The sequence below is a fragment of the Sinohyriopsis cumingii genome, chromosome 6, assembly GCF_028554795.1.
Source record: "Sinohyriopsis cumingii isolate HCF-2022 chromosome 6, ASM2855479v2, whole genome shotgun sequence".
NCBI classification, from domain to species: Eukaryota; Metazoa; Mollusca; class Bivalvia; order Unionida; family Unionidae; genus Sinohyriopsis; species Sinohyriopsis cumingii.
The window spans coordinates 144,750,259-144,776,056 of NC_142966.1; the positions used below are offsets into that span (position 1 = coordinate 144,750,259).

The window sequence follows — 25,798 nt, forward strand, 5'->3', positions numbered from 1 at the left end:
TTCAAACTGTTTAATTATGCAGTTCAAGTACATGCATGATTATGCATCGAAATAACTCATATTTTGCTTAAATGTCAACAATCCCCTTATGTTGGAAAGTTGCTACGTCTGTCCCAGATGCAGAAAATAGTAAGTGTTAATGCGGTGCAGTGCTTGAAAGATGACGTTTCGCGTCTTATATTACACCAATGTAGCATATACCATTTTAAATCTTTGGAAAAATCTTATTTTGCGATTTTGAATTGCAGTTTCGAATGTAAATCATTGTATCGTGAATATTAGTTAATACTGAAGACAAATGGGATTGTTTGTAGGAAATATGTTCTGAATGAAATGAATAGTTTGCATTTTCATGCTATGTTGATAACATTTCTATTTAGAAAATGCAACGAAGAAACTCAGTGAAAGGAAACCAAGAAGCAAATGATAGGGGCATGGGCCACATTTCTACTGTTCAGTCTCCTTTTGGTGTAGGAAACTTGTACCGAATTATTGTTTATGGCAACAGTGCTCAGAAAGTGAATTGGAACTATGCCCCTTTCAAACCTTCGTGACTCTCCGCTCGTACTGGTGAAATCAGATCACTCGTACAACGAATTATCAAATTTATGGCAATACGTTTATCTGGGAGGTTTGAAGTACTTTGTCGCTTGAGTACAAATTGAGAGATTCTTGTTGGCTTGTTACTGTATTTTACAGCCTATTCATTAAATCTATAATCTGTAATTTGCATGTTATGTTGAACCATGCTCTAAAATGATGGAACGTTCCTATTGCGTCGAAGAGTATGAAAGATAGATTGCATCAACGTGCATCAACTTCGGACTCACCAATTCTACCAGCAAGACAGAGATTCTGCATCAGCCAGCTCCTGGAGAAGATTACCTGGAACCATCCATCACTGTCAATGGCCAAAAGCTCAAAAATGTAGACAGGTTTACATACCTCGGCAGCACCCTCTCACAGCATAGCATTTGGCAGAGTCCGCTCAAATGTCTGGGATAGGAGAGGCATCAAGCTTGCCACCAAACTAAAATTCTACGTAGCGGTTGTTCTCCCCACCCTCCTCTATGGACTGTGTATAGCTGCCATGTCAAAAAACTGAACCATTTCCATATGATCTCCCTGAGAAAAGTACTGAAAATCAGATGGCAGGACAAGGTACCGAACACAGAGGTGCTCACTAAGGCCAGCATGACAAGTATCCACACCATGCTGTGCAAGGCACAACTCCGATAGGCTGGCCATGTTGTCCGCATGCCGATAGAACGCTTACCAAAGAAGGTCTTCTATGGAGAGGACACCAAGGCAAGAGATCTCACGGTGGTCTAAAAAAAGAGGTAAAAGAACACCCTAAAGGCTTCGCTGAAGAACCTAGGCATTGATGCTGACAGCTGGGAGAGTGTCGCTGCTAACCGATCTGCTTGGCGCAGTCAAGTGAATACTGGTGCGGCATACTTGGAGCAGAAAAGACTGGCGGACGCAGCTGAAAAACGTGATCTGCGCAAATCTAGGAACAGCAGTTACGCAACTCCCGGTGAGCATCCTGTACATCCATGTCCCTACTGCAACAGGCTCTTCCGGGCCCGGACCGGACTGATCAGCCATCTCCGGACAAACACCCAGTGACTCGATGACATGAAATTATCCTCATCGACACCGATGGACGAACATCTTTAAGATAGAATGAATGTTTGAACTCTAAAAGTTGATCAGAAGCAAACATATATTAAGATAGACTGTAAGTTTCAGATCTGAGAGTGAACTAGAGAAAGACAGAACACTTGATTACCTTTTGATTAAGAATGTCACAAGCTGGATGGAGAAATATTTTACCTATGATAAATAAGACGATACAGTCTTCGGAATACCATTTTATTTAATGCGGTATAAATGTAAATATGTGGGAGTTACCTGCGCAACTAATATTTTACTAAATGAAACACCATAAAGTAGAAAGACTTTATAAGTTTGAATTTCATTCAAAGTATATTTCATGGAATGTGAAGTTGTTTTTCCTTAATTATAAGTGGACTTATAATTTCTTCGAAACTTCTAATCAACTATTTCTTATGATGAAAGTGTTGATTCTTCCGAAAATGATGTTTCATAATATAATTCAGGAATTCCCTTGATATGCTTCTAAATCGGATTTTGTTACTGCTAATATCAATAGTTTTCATATACAATGTTTTGCCTTTAAAAGATTGAAGTATATCGTATAAAATATTGAATGTAAGAGAATAAAAACCTGTTCATTTTCCCATCTTGAAATAGTATACCTATGTTTATATTACGTGTTATACCTTTTGAAACAATCTTAAAAATTTCAGCCTACCGAAATAGACATTCCTGATGAGTAGAATGAACGAAATTGGTTTGTGAAGTTTATATAGTTTAATGGATCCGTTTGCATACATCAGTGTATTGCAGTTTTTATCTGGATTACTATATCACTATAGTGATATTTCTAAAATCTCTGGGGCTACCGTTATTAGTATTGCCTAATAATGTAATTGTATTCATCTGCGTAAAACTTGTATTATAGACTCTAATACACACGTTCTCTATTCTAGTCGATGCCTTTATTTCATGGCGTTGTTTGGATTAGAGGGTGACTTGTGTGTATGCTTAGGGCACTTTTTGGTCACGATTGATTAATACTCACTAGAAATTTCAATATCAGAATAAACACTATTCCTGCAGGAAGACTTCTTGTTTCCCCCAAATAACACAGATTATTGTGAGTCGGGTATTTTTCAAAACTATAAAAGGAGACCAGTTGAGTTGATTGTTTTAATGTATTTAATTTTCGGTCGAGCTGTGTAGATCTGAAAGCAAAGTCCACTCTTCTATCGATAAGGTCATTTTTGTTTTGGTTACCGATTTTTAAGTTGTATTGGACAAATTAGGATTATTTTCATCCTCATTATCGGATAACATTATCTTGTTAGGTGTCTTCATCACATGTAAATAAATGATTTCATTGATCTTTGAGACCTCGTCTTCCTATTGATTTTCTGAGCGGGATAGCAAGGTTTCTCTGGTGTACGTATTTTACAGTATGTTAATCTTGTTTATTACCTTTCAGAATTTGTTGTTTTATTTGCATTACTATTTTCAAATTTAGGCCTTTGGAGTTGCTTCTGCTATTGGTACATCTTCGTCTAATGGGAATATCCGAATTAGTTCCCAGTTTTAAAACTCTAAAATGGCAACTACGTCATTTACATGACAGGGATACAAAGGGAACTTATTCGACTCTAAAATAGAGGGTCTGAACAGATGGGTCAGGTTTAGTTGAGCGAACTACCATGCTTCTAAGCAGTAGCTATGATGTAATGATAGTGAACACGATTTGCGCATTGTCTCTATCACTTTGCAAAACTATATCACGTGTCATGATGATATTGCCAAAACTTTGTAGCCTTTTAGTTTGTTGCCCCGTAGGCTAATTAGGATTCGATTTCCAAACTTGTTTTACAGTTATTGCAGAGTATATATTGGGTGATGGGTAATATATACAACTAATATTCACCGCGTTTAGCCGACATAACTCAATATTCAAGAAACTTGTGGTCTGCATTATGCTTTTTAAAATACATATTGAGTGAATATTAAAGGATCATATTTGTCGATCTGTTACCGGACAGGAGACATTGATTTGTTCTTTTATCATGTTTTTGGCGTCAATTATGCGACAATATTCTTTTAAACTGCAGTCTAATAATGCAATTTCAGTATCTCATACGCAGTTCAAACAGTTCAGCCTATTATGAAACTGCAGATAAAATTGTTGTCGTTGTTGGATGCTTCTTACATATGGATTTTGGGACATTGCATGATCTTCAAATACACTTTGAAAATCTATCAATATCAGGATAGAAAAAATTTATGCAGATGTTTTCGAAGACCATCTAAGATAATGTTGGACACATCCAGCTCATAAATACTTATATATGTTAGATGATAACTACTTTACATAATGAATATGAAACATACTGCTGAATGCTATTGTATTTTAAAGAAAACTAGATGCGAAGGACGATGTGATGACTACCAAAACGGTTCGAATATGCGTGAGAATGTTTGGGAGAGAGAGAAATTGAATTTTGTTGAATAGAGACACTATCATGATAGAAACAACTATTTGATTTTTTTGAACAATGCAATTTATTGTTGTCGAAGATATTAATTCCAGCATTACAATATTCCAAAGAGAGGTGCCTTATTTTTGTCGATTCTGGCCCAGCCTTCATTTATGGATGTTCTTCTTAATATCTGTAAAATACGAAAGAAGAATCAAGTGAATATGTCCTGGATGTATTGGTAAAAGCAAACATTATGTTTATGCTAATAATTATATGAAGGGAGAAAGGCGATAATGTGAGTACTTCGAATTGTAGGATTTAGATGTACAATGAGTATGAGGAGATTGTGGTGGAGAACTTAATATTGAAGAAGCACTGTATCTTAATTTTCCAAGGCCCGAAATATCCACCATATCCACCGCTGTATCCCCAGGGAATTCCACCACTGTATCCACCATATCCACCATAACCTCCAATTCCACTGTAGCCGCCGTAACCTTTTTTCGGGATGGCTGCGATGGCACAAACCATGCAAGCAAGAAGAACTAGTACAGCCTTCATTCTCGTCTGCACAACAAAATAAATAGCACAGAAGATAATCATAATTAGGGATATGAACACCGAAGAACGTGTAATAACGAATAAATATTAATTTTGAGGTACAGAACAATCTATATTCATTAAAAGCAAACCTAAATTTGTGCAACGCTGTAAAATCAGATGGCCCACGTACGCCTCTGATCCGCCCCGAACCTCTTAATTATATTTTATATTATGACATTTATTGTCATAGGTCTTTTAGGTAGTGCATGTGTTTGTTATGACAGATTATTCAATTGATGTTGCACCTACACAATGAATATATTTAGAAAATCTGATATACATAACATTAATAAATATGGAGGTAATATTTCCGTTGCCACAATATAAATATAGTCATTTGAAACATGTCATTTTAGCATATCCAAATGCCCAAGTTAAATATTGTGAATACGTCAGATTCTGAATTTGTGATCTTGTGAAGTTTGTTTGACATACAGGGCACGGATTTCATTAATATTGTTTTTCCATAGTCCGCTTAGGAAACGTGGTGACACGGACACAACTGGTCATTTTTGAATAAAATACGCTATAGAGGCGATTAGAAAATTAAAATAAATCTGTATGGCTATCGATTTTTTGATTCCATTTTTAGACAAGGAACCTATTTTAAAATATGGGGATGCAAGAGAGTTTTCATTTTTCACATATACTAAAACTCATGTAATGATGTAATCATTCATGTGAGCACATAACAAAATAATACAGTTGTTTAGAAAGTAAACTTATTGGAGTATATTGATCAGTATTAATTAGTATGTTTTTATCATGAACATTAATTAACATGCAGAATAAAATTACTTACCTGTAAGTGTGGTAGTAAGGCACTGAAGCTCTAAATGAAGACGTCTCCGGATTGGCAGCCGCTGTGATGGCTTGTTTAATCGATGGTCAATTTATACCTATACTCCGGGTTTTTTCATCCACGATGTCAGAATTAATTGTGCATGATGAATGATTGAGAAGGAATTAAAGATGTAAATTAATGCTAATGCGCTATTGCAAAATTGTCCATTTTGTAAACTGATCAAACATTTTGAAAGATGATAAATTGGAGAATTCAAATTTTGTCTGTCTTCCGAGTAATAATTTCTAAAACATATACAAGGATAGGAAGATGTTGAAAAATACCTTGGTACAGTCCCGAATTTTATCTATATAACTTCATGATATGGTTACTAATTTCCATACAGAGTCACCATGGCTTTATTTGTTACGTATACTTTTTCATATTATCTCTTCCCTTTCTAATATTTGTATGTTATTCATGTCTATATTTTGTACTTGACATTGTCCAAAACCAAAATTATAGCCTTCCTAACTAGTGACATTTATTTTATAAAGAACATAATAAATGTTAAAATTGTCTCTATGATTGTGGATCGAATAGTCAGTTCCTTATGAAATTAAACATTTGTCCTGCAATTTGGGTTGAAAGATACAGTCTTGACTTTGACCTTAGAATCTACTAGAATGAAAAATTCTATTAAGTGGCAGAGTATTATAGAAAAATAGTAATCGGAACCTAGATTAAAGAGAGGCGTATACAAACTTGTTTATGTAAAAATGACTCATTCTTTCCTTAACATATAAAGCAGAATTATTCTTTCTGTTGTTTTCAGCTTTTTATTTGGTTGGATTAATTTATTTAAATTATTATTTACTGGAAATTCAATGTGCTCGTCAATAATATTCTTGTTTCAGGACATTGATTTATAATTATGGTGAATTCAGACTTGGAGATTTGGGATTATTTTATTAGGACACATAAAACTCTCAGGACATCGCCACACTCGAAAGTCATTGACATATCAGTGCGTTTGAGATTACATGTACGTCAGCATATTCCATATTGGAACCTATTCGGAATACAACTGGAATTATATTGGGACTTCATATATGTGAACTTGTGATAAAAAGTTATGGAGTATTTGGGATTTAATTCACAATTCGGTTTTCAATTTTCCCTTCGTATTCTAGGCAAATAAATTATTTGATGAATTGATCAAAGGTTGTTAGTTTTCGTTCTTATCTGTTACTTATTTTAATATTGTCGAGTCCTACTAGATAATGGATTCTCTTCCCTGATACAATTTTCTCTAAATATATCAGAAAACGTTACTTCGAAAGTTTCGAAGTCGCAGTAATTTTAATTTCACATAGAAATGAAATCAAAAGGTCTTCAGAGTGTTATTTAAAGTAGAGAACTTTATTATATATCCTACCCAGAACGAGTTAAAGTTGTTGAAAAAGAACGGATTGCTCCAGTTTGCCATAGAATATGATTACTTTGATGGGATACTTAGGAAGACTTGGAGATCATTTGAGATACCCACTTATGACAAGTGGTCAATGAGCTGGCACGTTATTGTATCTAAGTCATATGTACTCAGGGAATTCTTAGTCTAGTCCATGAAACTCCTTTGGCTCGTCATTTTCGGGTGCATACGACTTTCAACAAGATATTGAATCATTTTTATTAGTGGAAAATTAAATGTAATATTTGAAATTAACTTAGATATTGTCACAGTTGTCAAAAGATAGGAAAACTCAGAAGATACCCAAGGCTCACTTGCAATCTATTCCTGCATTTGTCGAACCATTTATTAAAATTGTGGTAGACTGTGTCGTTCCCTTACCTAAGACAAAGTCAGGGACCAATATTTGACGACGATCATATTTGCATTAACGAACGTCCCGGAGTCAATTCTTTTAAGAATATTAAAACTAAAACTTTAGGAAAACTTCAGTTAAAGATTTTCTTTTTTGCTCACAATTTGGCCTTTCGAAATCCGTTCGCACTGATCAGGGATGAAACTTTATATCTGGAGTTTTCACAGTAATGCAGGTATTAGGCATGTATGAATTCATGACTTCTTATTACTCTGAAAGCCAAAGGGTTTAGAAAGATTTAATCAAAGTTTGAACCTATGATTCTGCGATATTGTTTTGATACCGGAAAAGATTGGGACGAAGATTTTCATTTATTGTCATTTGCAGTTAGGCAATCAGTTCAAGAGTTGTTAGAATTTAGACCTTGCCAATTAGTTCTTGGACATACTATTCGTGGATAATTGAAGTTATTAAAGGAGATGCTTTTTTCAACAGAACTTTAACAATTAATCTTCATGCCTATGTTAGTGATTTCAATGAGAAGGTGTCAAAGGCTTGTGAAGTTACAAGAGCTAATCTTCAGTATACTGGGTGAAAAATGAAATTAAGGTATGACCAAGATACAAAGAAAGGAGTTTTCATCCTGGTATTATAATTCTATATCTCCTGCCCATACCTCAAAATCTTCTTCGGGCTCTACGTAACTAAATTAAATTCTATCAAGAACCCTCCAGAGTATGTTGATAACGAAATATATGTTAATCACGCAGTTAATTTAGTTGTGCATGTGAGGATTTAAGTGATGGAATGAAATTTGACTGCAGTGACCTTGGTGTAAACAATCTTCTTATGTGGATCAGAAACTTTCACATCCACCACTTCAAGAAAAGAGTGAACTCAAACAGCTATTATTTGAATATGAACAACAAATGTTTGCACACCAACACGTACAATTGTACGAAGACTTTGACATTGGAGATTGTACACTTGTTCAACAGCATTCATACAGAATGAATCCACTCATACAGGAATGTTTGAAGAAAGAAATTGAAAATAAACGACATTAGATATAGACATACCCATCGATGAAAAATTTAATGTAAAGTTAAATTAGAGGCTTTCAATGATCGCTCACGTTCATTAGAATTCAACCAAACAAAAGAGATATAAGTGAGAAAAGTAACGACGAGGAAAATCAGAAATGCATACCAGCCATTTATGGCACATGATACGTCCACCGTAATTCCAAATTTACAGCAACGGATTACAATGAATTTTGTAGGTTTGATAATATTTAATATCACGGTTACATGCTTCTCGCGTTTTGGTTAAATAACATGTACATAATAGACAGTACAGATTTTATAAAATGAAAGTTACAAATTACATCAGGTCGCCAACAAAGAAATTAATGTAACTATGCAAACATCGAGGATGTTGTTTTCCTACTGGTGTGTGGAACTGATGCCATAAATGGGAACCAGATTTACTTATGGTCTAATAATACCAGCACTAATGGAACAGAGAATAACAATATTTCGAATTACGATGGTTATAATACTTTTTGTTCGTTAATACGATTTATGGTAAAGAATACTATAACTTATTAATGTCATCATTTTACAAAACAGTGATGAAAGGTCTACCACCATTTAATATGTTCACATGGATTGCTGTAGGCAAATACAGTAATTTGCATATTTTAGAACAATTCTTGAGGTGTTTGTAAAAGCGAATCTAATTAATCTATCGTCTATATTTTGATACAGTGTGGCAAATTAGAAATGAAATGTTCATTTAACCAAACAATCAATAACTATCTTCTATCATCTAATGATTTTGCAGGAAACGACTGAATGACGGAAGTGGACATTACCAGAGAGGCATATAGCTTCCTTTGCTTTATGTCAGATATGTTTTCTCGATTATATCTATTTAAAAAATTGAAATGTAGATATATTGCAGATAATATAAATGATAATAATATTGACATTTTGTACATTTGGATACATAAATACAAAGATACATACATACATTCATAATACATACGTTCGTACGTACATACATTGATTCCTACATTTACAAACATACATACATACATACGTTCGTACGTACATACATTGATACCTACACATAATACCTACCATCATACATACATACATACATACATACATGCCTCCATGCATGCATGCATGCATTTATACATACATACAAACATACATACATACATACATACATACATACATACATACATACTTACATACATATTTACATGCATACATACATACATACATAAATACATTCATACATATATGCATACATACATACATACATACATACATACATACATATATGCATACATACATCCGTGGATAGATACATACATACATAGATACATACATACATACATTCATACACACATACATACATAGATATATACATACATACATTCCTGAATACAAATATATTCTTCCATCCATCCATCCATCTCTCCATCCATTCATACATACGTACATATATTTTTACATACATACATACCTACATACATACATACATACATGCTTACATACATATATACATATATACATACATACATACATGCATACATTAATACATACATACATATATACATACATACATACATATATACATACATATATAGATACATACATACATTCATACATTTATACATACATACATACATACATACATACATTGATGAATACAAATATACTCATAGATATTTTACGGGATCAATATATGGTGTTTTTGTTTTAGTTAGCTGTAATTCAGATTTTAGTATGAAGAATCTTTAACCGGTAATTTACGATTTCCTCAGAAAAGTGCTTGTCTTTAAGGACAAAATATATTTTATGGGTTGATTGTGAATAGGGTCATGTAACAGCAAAGATCAGACTACAAGATTGTATTTGACATATTCCATCCTGCTGGAAGGTCGTTGCGTGTATCTGAGGTATGAAATTTAATTTAATTTAATTTCTCTTCATTTCTATTCTTATTCTCAGTATATTGTCAATTGTAGCCATTAAAGTATATGAAAGGAATGCAAGATATGTATTTCAACTACATAAACTGAACATGCAATTACCGTACATCTAGAATCAAATATTTGATTGGGCAGAATTTGAAGTTTAGTTAAATTTGAGAAATTTGATAACTTAAGACTAGATTTGACAAGAAGATTAATGTTTTGAAGACTCTGTTACGCCGCAAGAGACAGTGGCAGCGGTCAGTATATGTCATGTCTTCATGTTTTGCTATGGCCAGCCATGATATATCTTCGGAATAAGCATTCATCATCTAGTTTCAGTCTCTCTGTCATCTGGAATTTTTAATTCAATTACATATTAAATTATAAATTCTGTAGCATGTATGGTAATGCATATTTAGAAAGAACTGATTTCCCGACATAATTTATAATAGGTATGATTTATCAAAACGTGTTTATTCCGTGACGTACTGCAGTGGACCAGAAGACCTGTTCAAACTGTTTAATTATGCAGTTCAAGTACATGCATGATTATGCATCGAAATAACTCATATTTTGCTTAAATGTCAACAATCCCCTTATGTTGGAAAGTTGCTACGTCTGTCCCAGATGCAGAAAATAGTAAGTGTTAATGCGGTGCAGTGCTTGAAAGATGACGTTTCGCGTCTTATATTACACCAATGTAGCATATACCATTTTAAATCTTTGGAAAAATCTTATTTTGCGATTTTGAATTGCAGTTTCGAATGTAAATCATTGTATCGTGAATATTAGTTAATACTGAAGACAAATGGGATTGTTTGTAGGAAATATGTTCTGAATGAAATGAATAGTTTGCATTTTCATGCTATGTTGATAACATTTCTATTTAGAAAATGCAACGAAGAAACTCAGTGAAAGGAAACCAAGAAGCAAATGATAGGGGCATGGGCCACATTTCTACTGTTCAGTCTCCTTTTGGTGTAGGAAACTTGTACCGAATTATTGTTTATGGCAACAGTGCTCAGAAAGTGAATTGGAACTATGCCCCTTTCAAACCTTCGTGACTCTCCGCTCGTACTGGTGAAATCAGATCACTCGTACAACGAATTATCAAATTTATGGCAATACGTTTATCTGGGAGGTTTGAAGTACTTTGTCGCTTGAGTACAAATTGAGAGATTCTTGTTGGCTTGTTACTGTATTTTACAGCCTATTCATTAAATCTATAATCTGTAATTTGCATGTTATGTTGAACCATGCTCTAAAATGATGGAACGTTCCTATTGCGTCGAAGAGTATGAAAGATAGATTGCATCAACGTGCATCAACTTCGGACTCACCAATTCTACCAGCAAGACAGAGATTCTGCATCAGCCAGCTCCTGGAGAAGATTACCTGGAACCATCCATCACTGTCAATGGCCAAAAGCTCAAAAATGTAGACAGGTTTACATACCTCGGCAGCACCCTCTCACAGCATAGCATTTGGCAGAGTCCGCTCAAATGTCTGGGATAGGAGAGGCATCAAGCTTGCCACCAAACTAAAATTCTACGTAGCGGTTGTTCTCCCCACCCTCCTCTATGGACTGTGTATAGCTGCCATGTCAAAAACTGAACCATTTCCATATGATCTCCCTGAGAAAAGTACTGAAAATCAGATGGCAGGACAAGGTACCGAACACAGAGGTGCTCACTAAGGCCAGCATGACAAGTATCCACACCATGCTGTGCAAGGCACAACTCCGATAGGCTGGCCATGTTGTCCGCATGCCGATAGAACGCTTACCAAAGAAGGTCTTCTATGGAGAGGACACCAAGGCAAGAGATCTCACGGTGGTCTAAAAAAAGAGGTAAAAGAACACCCTAAAGGCTTCGCTGAAGAACCTAGGCATTGATGCTGACAGCTGGGAGAGTGTCGCTGCTAACCGATCTGCTTGGCGCAGTCAAGTGAATACTGGTGCGGCATACTTGGAGCAGAAAAGACTGGCGGACGCAGCTGAAAAACGTGATCTGCGCAAATCTAGGAACAGCAGTTACGCAACTCCCGGTGAGCATCCTGTACATCCATGTCCCTACTGCAACAGGCTCTTCCGGGCCCGGACCGGACTGATCAGCCATCTCCGGACAAACACCCAGTGACTCGATGACATGAAATTATCCTCATCGACACCGATGGACGAACATCTTTAAGATAGAATGAATGTTTGAACTCTAAAAGTTGATCAGAAGCAAACATATATTAAGATAGACTGTAAGTTTCAGATCTGAGAGTGAACTAGAGAAAGACAGAACACTTGATTACCTTTTGATTAAGAATGTCACAAGCTGGATGGAGAAATATTTTACCTATGATAAATAAGACGATACAGTCTTCGGAATACCATTTTATTTAATGCGGTATAAATGTAAATATGTGGGAGTTACCTGCGCAACTAATATTTTACTAAATGAAACACCATAAAGTAGAAAGACTTTATAAGTTTGAATTTCATTCAAAGTATATTTCATGGAATGTGAAGTTGTTTTTCCTTAATTATAAGTGGACTTATAATTTCTTCGAAACTTCTAATCAACTATTTCTTATGATGAAAGTGTTGATTCTTCCGAAAATGATGTTTCATAATATAATTCAGGAATTCCCTTGATATGCTTCTAAATCGGATTTTGTTACTGCTAATATCAATAGTTTTCATATACAATGTTTTGCCTTTAAAAGATTGAAGTATATCGTATAAAATATTGAATGTAAGAGAATAAAAACCTGTTCATTTTCCCATCTTGAAATAGTATACCTATGTTTATATTACGTGTTATACCTTTTGAAACAATCTTAAAAATTTCAGCCTACCGAAATAGACATTCCTGATGAGTAGAATGAACGAAATTGGTTTGTGAAGTTTATATAGTTTAATGGATCCGTTTGCATACATCAGTGTATTGCAGTTTTTATCTGGATTACTATATCACTATAGTGATATTTCTAAAATCTCTGGGGCTACCGTTATTAGTATTGCCTAATAATGTAATTGTATTCATCTGCGTAAAACTTGTATTATAGACTCTAATACACACGTTCTCTATTCTAGTCGATGCCTTTATTTCATGGCGTTGTTTGGATTAGAGGGTGACTTGTGTGTATGCTTAGGGCACTTTTTGGTCACGATTGATTAATACTCACTAGAAATTTCAATATCAGAATAAACACTATTCCTGCAGGAAGACTTCTTGTTTCCCCCAAATAACACAGATTATTGTGAGTCGGGTATTTTTCAAAACTATAAAAGGAGACCAGTTGAGTTGATTGTTTTAATGTATTTAATTTTCGGTCGAGCTGTGTAGATCTGAAAGCAAAGTCCACTCTTCTATCGATAAGGTCATTTTTGTTTTGGTTACCGGTTTATAAGTTGTATTGGACAAATTAGGATTATTTTCAGCCTCATTATCGGATAGCATTATCTTGTTAGGTGTCTTTATCACATGTAAATAAATGATTTCATTGATCTTTGAGACCTCGTCTTCCTATTGATTTTCTGAGCGGGATAGCAAGGTTTCTATTGTGTACGTATTTTACAGTATGTTAATCTTGTTTATTACCTTTTAGAATTTGTTGTTTTATTTGCATTACTATTTTCAAATTTAGGCCTTTGGAGTTGCTTCCGCTATTGGTACATCTTCGTCTAATGGGAATATCCGAATTAGTTCCCAGTTTTAAAACTCTAAAATGGCAACTACATCATTTACATGACAGGGATACAAAGGGAACTTATTCGACTCTAAAATAGAGAGTCTGAACAGATGGGTCAGGTTTAGTTGAGCGAACTACCATGCTTCTAAGCAGTGGCTATGATGTAATAATAGTGAACACGATTTGCGCATTGTCTCTATCACTTTGCAAAACTATATCACGTGTCATGATGATATTGCCAAAACTTTGTAGTCTTTTAGATTGTTGCCCCGTAGCTTAATTAGGATTCGAATTCCAAACTTGTTTTACAGTTATTGCAGAGTATATGTTGGGTGATGGGTGATATATACAACTAATATTCACCGCGTTTAGCCGACATAACTCAATATTCAAGAAACTTGTGGTCTGCATTATGCTTTTTAAATTATATATTGAGTCAATATTAAAGGATCATATTTGTCGATCTGTTACCGGACAGGAGACATTGATTTGTTCTTTTATCATGTACAGAAAGTTTGTTTTTGGCGGACAATTATGCGACAATATTCTTTTAAACTGCAGTCTAATAATGCAATTTCAGTATCTCATACGCAGTTCAAACAGTTCAGCCTATTATGAAACTGCAGATAAAATTGTTGTCGTTGTTGGATGCTTCTTACATATGGATTTTGGGACATTGCATGATCTTCAAATACACTTTGAAAATCTATCAATATCAGGATAGAAAAGGTTTATTCAGATGTTTTCGAAAACCATCTAAGACATTGTTGGACACATCCAGCTCATAAATACTTATATATGTTAGATGATAACTACTTTACATAATGAATATGAAACATACTGCTGAATGCTATTGTATTTTAAAGAAAACTAGATCCGAAGGACGCGGTGATGACTACCAAAACGGTTCGAATATGCGTGAGAATGTTTGGGAGAGAGAGAAATTGAATTTTGTTGAATAGAGACACTATCATGATAGAAACAACTATTTGATGTTTTTGAACAATGCAATTTATTGTTGTCCAAGTTATTAATTCCAACATTACAATATTCCAAAGAGAGGTGCCTTATTTTTGTCGATTCTGGCCCAGCCTTCATTTATGGATGTTCTTCTTAATATCTGTAAAATACGAAAGAAGAATCAAGTGAATATGTCCTGGATATATTGGTAAAAGCAAAACATTATGTTTATGCTAATAATTATATGAAGGGAGAAAGGCGATAATGTGAGTACTTCGAATTGTAAGATTTAGATGTACAATGAGTATGAGGAGATTGTGGTGGAGAACTTAATATTGAAGAAGGACTGTATCTTAATTCTCTAATATATAACTGTTTAAGATGGAGAGTACAAATTCTTACTTCACAGGGTGTTTAATGTGAGGGAATCCACGCCAAGCACCGAATCCTCCCCAAGGCCCGTAATATCCACCATATCCACCGCTGTATCCCCAGGGAATTCCACCACTGTATCCACCATATCCACCATAACCTCCAATTCCACTGTAGCCGCCGTAACCTTTTTTCGGGATGGCTGCGATGGCACAAACCATGCAAGCAAGAAGAACTAGTACAGCCTTCATTCTCGTCTGCACAACAAAATAAATAGCACAGAAGATAATCATAATTAGGGATATGAACACCGAAGAACGTGTAATAACGAATAAATATTAATTTGGAGGTACAGAACAATCTATATTCCTTAAAAGCAAACCTAAATTTGTGCAACGCAGTAAAATCAGATGGCCCACGTACGCCTCTGATCCGCCCCGAACCTCTTAATTATATTTTATATTATGACATTGATTGTCATAGGTCTTTTAGGTAGTGCATGTGTTTGTTATGACAGATTATTCAATTGATGTTGCACCTACACAATGAATATATTTAGAAAATCTAATATACATAACATTAATAAATATGGAGGTAATATTTCCGTTGCCACAATATAAATATAGTCATTTGAAACATGTCATTTTAGCATATCCAAATGCCCAAGTTAAATATTGTGAATACGTCAGATTTTGAATTTGTGATCTTGTGAAGTTTGTTTGACATACAGGGCACGGATTTCATTAATATTGTTTTTCCAGAGTCCGCTTAGGAAACGTGATGACAGGGACACAACTGATCATTCTTGAATAAAATACGCTATAGAGGCGATTAGAAAATTATAATAAATCTGTGTGGCTATCGATTTTTTGATTCCATTTTTGGACAAGGAACCTATTTTAAAATATGGGGATGCAAGAGAGTTTTCATTTTTCACATATACGAAAACTCATGTAATGATGTAATCATTCATGTGAGCACATAACAAAATAATACAGTTGTTTAGAAAGTAAACTTATTGGAGTATATTGATCAGTATTAATTAGTATGTTTTTATCATGAACATTAATTAACATGCAGAATAAAATTACTTACCTGTAAGTGTGGTAGCAAGGCACTGAAGCTCTAAATGAAGAAGTCTCCTGATTGGCAGCCGCTGTGATGGCTTGTTTAATCGATGGTCAATTTATATCTATACTCCGGGTTTTTTCATCCACGATGTCAGAATTAATTGTGCATGATGAATGATTGAGAAGGAATTAAAGATGTAAATTAATGCTAATGCGCTATTGCAAAATTGTCCATTTTGTAAACTGATCAAACATTTTGAAAGATGATAAATTGGAGAATTCAAATTGTGTCTGCCTTCCGAGTAATAATTTCTAAAACATATACAAGGATAGGAAGATGTAGAAAAATACCTTGGTACAGTCCCAAATTTTATCTATATAACTTCATGATATTGTTACTATTTTCCATACAGAGTCACCATGGCTTTATTTGTTACGTATTCTTTTTCATATTATTTCTTCCCGTCTAATATTTGTATGTTATTCATGTCTATATTTTGTACTTGACATTGTCCAAAACCAAAATTATAGCCTTCCTAACTAGTGACATTTATTTTATAAAGAACACAATAAATGTTAAAATTGTCTCTATGATTGTGGATCGAATAGTCAGTTCCTTATAAAATTAAACATTTGTCCTACAATTTGGGTTGAAAGATACAGTCTTGACTTTGACCTTAGAATCTACTAGAATGAAAAATTCTATTAAGTGGCAGAGTATTATAGAAAAATAGTAATCGGAACCTAGATTAAAGAGAGGCGTATACAAACTTGTTTATGTAAAAATGACTCATTCTTTCCTTAACATATAAAGCAGAATTATTCTTTCTGTTGTTTTCAGCTTTTTATTTGGTTGGATTAATTTATTTAAATTATTATTTACTGGAAATTCAATGTGCTCGTCAATAATATTCTTGTTTCAGGACATTGATTTATAATTATGGTGAATTCAGACTTGGAGATTTGGGATTATTTTATTAGGACACATAAAACTCTCAGGACATCGCCACACTCGAAAGTCATTGACATATCAGTGCGTTTGAGATTACATGTACGTCAGCATATTCCATATTGGAACCTATTCGGAATACAACTGGAATTATATTGGGACTTCATATATGTGAACTTGTGATAAAAAGTTAAGGACTATTTGGGATTTAATTCACAATTCGGTTTTCAATTTTCCCTTCGTATTCTAGGCAAATAAATTATTTGATGAATTAAACAAACGTTGTTAGTTTTCGTTCTTATCTGTTACTTATTTTAATATCGTCGAGTCCTACTAGATAATGGGTTCTCTTCCCTGATACAATTTTCTCTAAATATATCAGAAAACGTTACTTCGAAAGTTTCGAAGTCGCAGTAATTTTAATTTCACATAGAAATGAAATCAAAAGGTCTTCAGAGTGTTATTTAAAGTAGAGAACTTTATTATATATCCTACCCAGAATGAGTTAAAGTTGTTGAAAAAGGACGGATTGCTCCAGTTTGCCAGAGAATATGATTACTTTGATGGGATACTTAGGAAGACTTGGAGATCATTTGAGATATCCACTTATGACAAGTGGTCAATGAGCTGGCACGTTATTGTATCAAAGTCATATGTACTCTGGGAATTCTTAGTCTAGTTCATGAAATTCCTTTGGCTCGTCATTTTCGGGTGCATACGACTTTTAACAAGATATTGAATCATTTTTATTAGTGGAAAATTAAATGTAATATTTGAAATTAACTTAGATATTGTCACAGTTGTCAAAAGATAGGAAAACTCAGAAGATACGCAAGGCTCACTTGCAATCTATTCCTGCATTTGACGAACCATTTATTAAAATTGTGGTAGATTGTATCGTTCCCTTACATAAGACAAAGTCAGGGACCAATATTTGACGACGATCATATTTGCGTTAACGAACGTCCCGGAGTCAATTCTTTTAAGAATATTAAAACTAAAACTTTAGGAAAACTTCGGTTAAAGATTTTCTTTTTTGCTCACAATTTGGCCTTTCGAAATCCGTTCGCACTGATCAGGGATGAAACTTTATATCTGGAGTTTTCACAGTAATGCAGGTATTAGGCATGTATGAATTCATGACTTCTTCTTATTACTCTGAAAGCCAAAGGGTTTAGAAAGATTTAGTCAAAGTTTGAACCTATGATTCTGCGATATTGTTTTGATACCGGAAAAGACTGGGACGAAGATTTTCGCAATCAGTTCAAGAGTTGTTAGAATTTAGACCTTGCGAATTAGTTCTTGGACATACTATACGTGGATAGTTAAAGTTATTAAAGGAGATGCTTTTTTCAACAGAATTTTAACAATTAATCTTCTTGCCTATGTTAGTGATTTCAATGAGAAGGTGTCAAAGGCTTGTGAAGTTACAAGAGCTAATCTTCAGTATACAGGGTTGAAAATGAAATTAAGGTATGACCAAGATACAAAGAAAGGAGTTTTCATCCTGGTATTAGAATTCTAGATCTCCTGCCCATACCTCAAAATCTTCTTCGGGCTCTACGTAACTAAATTAAATTCTATCAAGAACCCTCCAGAGTATGTTGATAACGAAATATATGTTAATCACGTAGTTAATTTAGTTGTGCATGTGAGGATTTAAGTGATGGAATGAAATTTGACTGCAGTGACCTTGGTGTAAACAATCTTCTTATGTGGATCAGAAACTTTCACATCCACCACTTCAAGAAAAGAGTGAACTCAAACAGCTATTATTTGAATATGAACAACAAATGTTTGCACACCAACACGTACAATTGTACGAAGACTTTGACATTGGAGATTGTACACTTGTTCAACAGCATCCATACAGAACGAATCCACTCATACAGGAATGTTTGAAGAAAGAAATTGAAAATAAACGACATTAGATATAGACATACCCATCGATGAAGAAATTTAATGTAAAGTTAAATTAGAGGCTTTCAATGATCGCTCACGTTCATTAGAATTCAACCAAACAAAAGAGATATAAGTGAGAAAAGTAACGACGAGGAAAATCAGAAATGCATACCAGCCATTTATGGCACATGATACGTCCACGGAAACTCCAAATTTACATCATCGGATTAGAATGAATTTTGTAGGTTTGATAATATTTAATATCACGGTTACATGCTTCTCGTGTTTTGGTTAAATAGCATGTACATAATAGACAGTATAGATTTTATAAAATGAAAGTTACAAATTACATCAGGTCGCCAACAAAGAAACTATCTAACAATGCAAACATCGAGGATGTTGTTTTCCTACTGCTGTGTGGAACTGATGCCATAAATGGGAACCAGATTTACTTAGGGTCTAATAATACCAGCACTAATGGAACAGAGAATAACAATATTTCGAATTAAGATGGTTATAATACTTTTTGTTCGGTAATACGATTTATGGTAAAGAATACTATTACTTATTAATGTCATCATTTTACAAAACAGTGATGAAAGGTCTACCACCATTTAATATATTCACATGGATTGCTGTAGGCAAATACAGTAATTTGCATATTTTACAACAATTCTTGTGGTGTTTGTAAAAGCGAATCTAATTAATCTATCGTCTATATTTTGATACAGTGTGGCAAATTAGAAATGAAATGTTCATTTAACCTTGGATGTAATTTTAATAAAATACACTGTTTTATGCGTGGGTTTCGATAGTGCATAGTGACAGAGTGAGTCATTATTTGTCACTTTCCTGGCTCCTTATGTGATAATGGATCAGCTGTGCAAAGAAACAATCAATAACTATCTTCTATCATCTAATGATTTTGCAGGAAACGACTGAATGAGGCAAGTGGACATTTCCAGAGAGGCATATAGCTACCTCTCCTTTATGTCAGACATGTTTTCTCGATTATATCTATTTAAAAAGATTGAAATGCAGATATATTGCAGATATTTTAATGTACATTGCAGATAATATAAATGAGAATAATATTGACATTTTGTACATTTGGAAACATAAATACAAAGATACATACATACATTCATACATACATACGTTCGTACGTACATACATTCATACCTACATTTACATACATACACACATACGTTCGTACGTACATACATTGATACGTACACTTACATACATACATACATACATACATACATACATGCATGCATGCATGCATACATGCATACGTACATACATACCTACATAGATACATACATATATACATACATACATACAAATACATGAACACATTCATACATACATACATACATACATACATACATACATACATACATACATACATACACACACATACATACATACATACATACATACATACATCCATGCGTGGGTACATAGATATATATATACATTGATACATAGATACATGCATACATACATAGATGCATACATATATACATACATACATACTTACATACACACGTACATGCATACATGGATGCATGGATTCATGCATGCATACATCGATACATAGATACATGGATACATACATACATACATTCATGAATACATCCACTTATGTTCGTTCGTACGTGCGCACTTGCATGCATTTTGACATGCATATATATATATATATATATATATATATATATATATATATATATATATATATATATATATTTATACATACTTACATACTTATATGCATGCCTAAATAGATATATACATACATACATAGATACATACATACAAACGTACATACATACATAGATACATAAATGCATACATATATACAAATACATGCACATATTGATGCATACATACATACATACTTATATACATACATTCATGCATACATGGATGCATGGATACATGCATGCATGCATACATCCATGCATACATACATATATAGATACATACATACATTCATGAATACATCCACTTAATGTTCGTTCGTACGTGCGCTCTTGCGTACATTTTAACATACATATATACATACATATATACATACATACTTATATACATGCCTACATACATACATACATACATAGATACATACATACATACATACATACATACATACATACATCCATGCATATATTCATACATACATACATACATACATACATACATACATACATACATACATAGAAACAACATACATACATGCATACATATATAAATATATACGTATATACATACATACATACATACATACATACATACATACATACATACTTACTTACTTACATACATACATAGATACATACACAGATACATGCATACATACATACATAGATACATACATACATACATACATACATACATACATACATACATACATACATACATTTGCAGAAGATAAAAATGCGAAAAGAAAATACAGAAGCGAATTAAACATTAAAGAAGACAAGTACGAACAGGAACAATTGAATGAGCTTGAAAATGCTGCAGAACTGGCTGTAGAGAAATTCTACAGAATAGTAAGATCTTAGAAAAAGAGACAGAGACAAGATATTTCTGAACTAAAAGTTGGAAGGAGAAATAATATGGGACCCTGATTTGATTCGTGACGCATGACGTCACAATTTTAAAATGTTAGGTACTGAAATACCAGATATTCATTTTAACGAATCGTGTGCAGCTGAAATTAGAAACACAATGAAGAATATTGTGGATTCAAATATTCATGACGGAGCAGATAACGATATTTGTGGAACCATATTATAGAAAGACATTGAAGACGCTGTAAGAGAGTTGAAGAAAAATAAATCATGTGGACATGATAAAATATATGCAGAGCATTTAATTTTTGCCTGTCAATCGATTAGTTCTATTTTGTGCAAAGTGTACAATAGCATATTTTCCTTGGAAACGCACCCTGACTACTTCAAAGCTGTAAATGTGATACATATCTTTAAAGGTGGGAGAAAGACAGGTTAGATATGAATAACTGTAGAGATATCTCAAACGTTCTCGTTTTTGAAGAAGTATTTGAATAAATATTGTTGGAAAGGACTAATTCTTTCTAGTGAAAGGATCACCCATTACAACAGGGATTTGGAAGCGAATGCAGTGTCATCACTGCAGTCTTTATTATAAAAGACTGAATTTCCCATTATTTAGAAGGTCAATCAAAAGTTTATGCTGCATTCCTGGACAATGTAAAGGCCTTTAATACGATATGGCATGATGGTCTCTTTTACAAGCTATTCTATCTCGGAGTTAAAGGAAAACTGTGGAGATTGATTAGAAATTCTTTTCGAGAAGTTAGGGCCCTTGTTCGGCTCAACGGGCATCATTCAAAACCATACTCAGTCAATCAAGGGGTAGGACAAGGAAGAACGCTATTCTTAGTCATGATAAATAACCTAATATCCTTGCTGGAGTCAACAAAGTCTGGAATACAAGTTGGTACCTTAAGTATCCCCTGTGTTTTATTAGCGGATGACACGTCCTTGCAATCTTCATCATTTAATGGTATGTGTGTTTTACTTCGCAACCTGCATGACTATGGATCGAAGTGGAGACTCCGGTACAATGCTGATAAAAGCACTATTGTCATATTTTCGAAGACAAAAATCATACAAAAATCTATGTTCATGCCCGGAGATTAAAGGATTCCTATAGTTTCTTCTAGAACCTATGCTGGGGTTACTCTCTCCACAGATCTTTCTAATACTGCTGCAGTGAAAAATGCTTGTGATCAAGGAAGATCAGTATTTTATTCCCTTGTTGGGACTGGCATTGGAAAGGATGGAATGAATCCAATTAATAGTGCTAAAATATGGTCAAAATAGTACTAACTGCAATGACATATGGATGCGAATTATGGTCAACTTGAGCCAGTCACTGGTGTATGATCTAGAAGTATGTCAAAGAAAAGCTGCAAGAAGAATTATAGGTCTTAATCAGCGCTCTTCTACAGAAACAACAATTAGCAGTCTTGGACTGTAGTCAGTTGAGGGATATGTAGATAAAATCAAATTAGGTTTCTTCAATAAAATTATATTCAACAGAAGAATTCTTGACTTCCTGATACACTAGATCGAGAGCGTTGGTTTTGTTAAAGATATATATCGTGTTCTTTTGAAATACCAGCTTGGCGGGTTTTTTTTCCACCTATACGTGAACACCCTATATTCTGTCCCGAAACCAGTCTGGAGGAGGAATATTGAAACGGCAGTTCACTGCTGCGAAGAATCATTGTGGAGATCTAAACTTGAAATGAGACCTGAACTTTTACATTATGCAAGTGTCCATACTAATCTTCAACCACTTGCTGTCTGGAAGCTTGGTAAATGTTTTCCTAATAAAACTTGGACTTTCGCTAACATTGCCTATTTAACTATGTGTTCAATTTCAACAGAGAATGAATATAACTGTAAACTCTGCAAGAGATTGACTACAGACAGAGCGAAGCATATGTTACTATACTAAACTACGAACGTAATACTATGTTTGAAAAATAATAGATGGAATAGACATTCTAGACTCGCACTGGCTTTTATGTCAGGACAATGACACATTACTTCATATCCTTTTGGGCAAGAGAGTAGACATCTTTGATTCTATGGATGATCAATCATGGCAGGCATTCATGTGTGTGCTGGCTGATGGAATAGACACAATGTACAGAAGAACAAATGAACTTAAAAACGATATTTGATATTATGCTTGTTCAGTAAATTAGGGAGATGTACACATTTCATTTCAATCTTATAAATTATTTACAGGTGTTCTAAGTGAGAGAGAACATGATAATCAATTTAAATCGTTCCAGTCGAATGTAAATAATTCCAATTCCTTTAGTTTCCTCTCTTAATCTATGTTTCGTATATATCTCGTTTGCAATGAGTTCTCTCACTCATGTGTTTAGATATTGCGTTTTCTTTACTTTTGTTGATATTTAGTGTACTGTAAGTCCATTTATGTCAAGCTATGTTCCTATCTTTTCTGTATTAACGAAAAATTAACTGAATGAAATCTCTTCTGAAGAGGAAATAAAGAAAGTCAGTCAGTCAGTAACTCATACTTACATATATACATATGTACATACATACATGCATACATGTATACATACAGACAAATATATACATACATACATACATACATACATACATACATACATACATACATACATACATACATACATACATACATGCATACATTCATACATACATATATACATCCAAATATAAGTTTTGGGATGAATAAATTGTGCTTTTAATTTAGTTAGCTTAAATTCATTGTTCAATATGAAGAATGGTTAACCGGCAATTTATGTTTTTGTAAGAAAAGAGCATTTCTGTAGGAGGAACTATATTTTCTCAGTTGATTTTGAATAGGGTCTTGTAAAAGCCACACTAAGACTTCAAGATAGTATTTGACATATTCCATCATGCTGATAATAAAATGGAATTTAATTTAATTTCCCTTCATCTCTTTTCGTTCTCTCAGTAAATTGTCAATTGTAACCATGAAAGTATATGAAAGCAAATCCAGATATGCAATTCGACTACATAAACTGAATATACAATTACACGTAGATCTCAAATTAAACTATTTGAGTTGGCAAAATTTGAATTTGAGTAAAGTTTGAGAAATCAGGTAACTTAAGTCTAAATTTGACAAGAAGATTAATGTTTTGAAGACTTCTGTTGAAATTGGGAACATCATCTATTCCACAATTTACTAATGGATTTATTCATAGGCCTGACCAATTAGAGGTAAGTTTGGGAAATATAAATCGTGTTCCTCTGAAATGCAATATTCCAAAGTTTGACACACTCTTTTCATGTGTGTTAATAAACTGTCAAGTTCGGTACTTGCCTTCTACTAATCGACATCCGATTAGTAGGTCTACATGTATCTTATTTGTTTACATACACTCATTTATGCCGCACGAGACCGTGGCATCGGTCAGTACATGTCATGTGTTCATGTTTTCTATAGCCAGCCATGAATACTGCTCGGAATAATCATTCATCATCTAGTTTCAGTGTATCTGTCATCTGGAATGTTTAATTCAATTTCATATTAAATTATAAATTCTGTAGCATGTATGGTAATGAATATTTAGAAACAACTTTTATTCCGACATAATTTATATTAGGTGTGATTTATCGAAACGTGTTTATTCCGCGACGTACTGCAGTGGACCAGACGACCTGTTTAAACTGTTTAATTATCCAGTTCATGTACATGTATGATTATGTATGTATAGAACTCATATTCTGCTTGAATGGCAACAATCTCCTTATGTTGGAATGTTGGTACGTCTGTCTCAGATGCTGAAAATATTAAATGTTAATGCGGTGTAGTGCATGAAAAGACGACGTTTCGCGTCCTGTATTACACAAATGTAGAATATACCCTTTTTTACCTTTGGAAAAATTTTATTTTGTGATTTTTAATTTCAGTTTCGAATGTAGATCATTGTATGGTGAATATTATTTAATACTGAATACACATGAGATTGTTTAGTACTAGT

The 25,798-nt window shown here is 33.8% G+C and overlaps 1 long non-coding RNA gene across 2 annotated transcripts; it reads right to left on the reverse strand.

The window, feature by feature from the left end:
- Positions 1–4,149: 4,149 nt before the first annotated feature.
- LOC149798183 (uncharacterized) lies at positions 4,150–16,523 on the reverse strand. Of its 2 annotated transcripts, none has more exons than XR_016421597.1 (3): positions 16,408–16,523; positions 15,343–15,569; positions 4,150–4,281 (listed from the first exon to the last, which is right to left on the reverse strand). It is a non-coding gene; the product is annotated as an uncharacterized LOC149798183 (long non-coding RNA). The 2 variants fall into 2 exon arrangements; XR_016421596.1 differs by lacking the exon at positions 4,150–4,281 and adding an exon at positions 14,969–15,100.
- Positions 16,524–25,798: the final 9,275 nt, after the last annotated feature.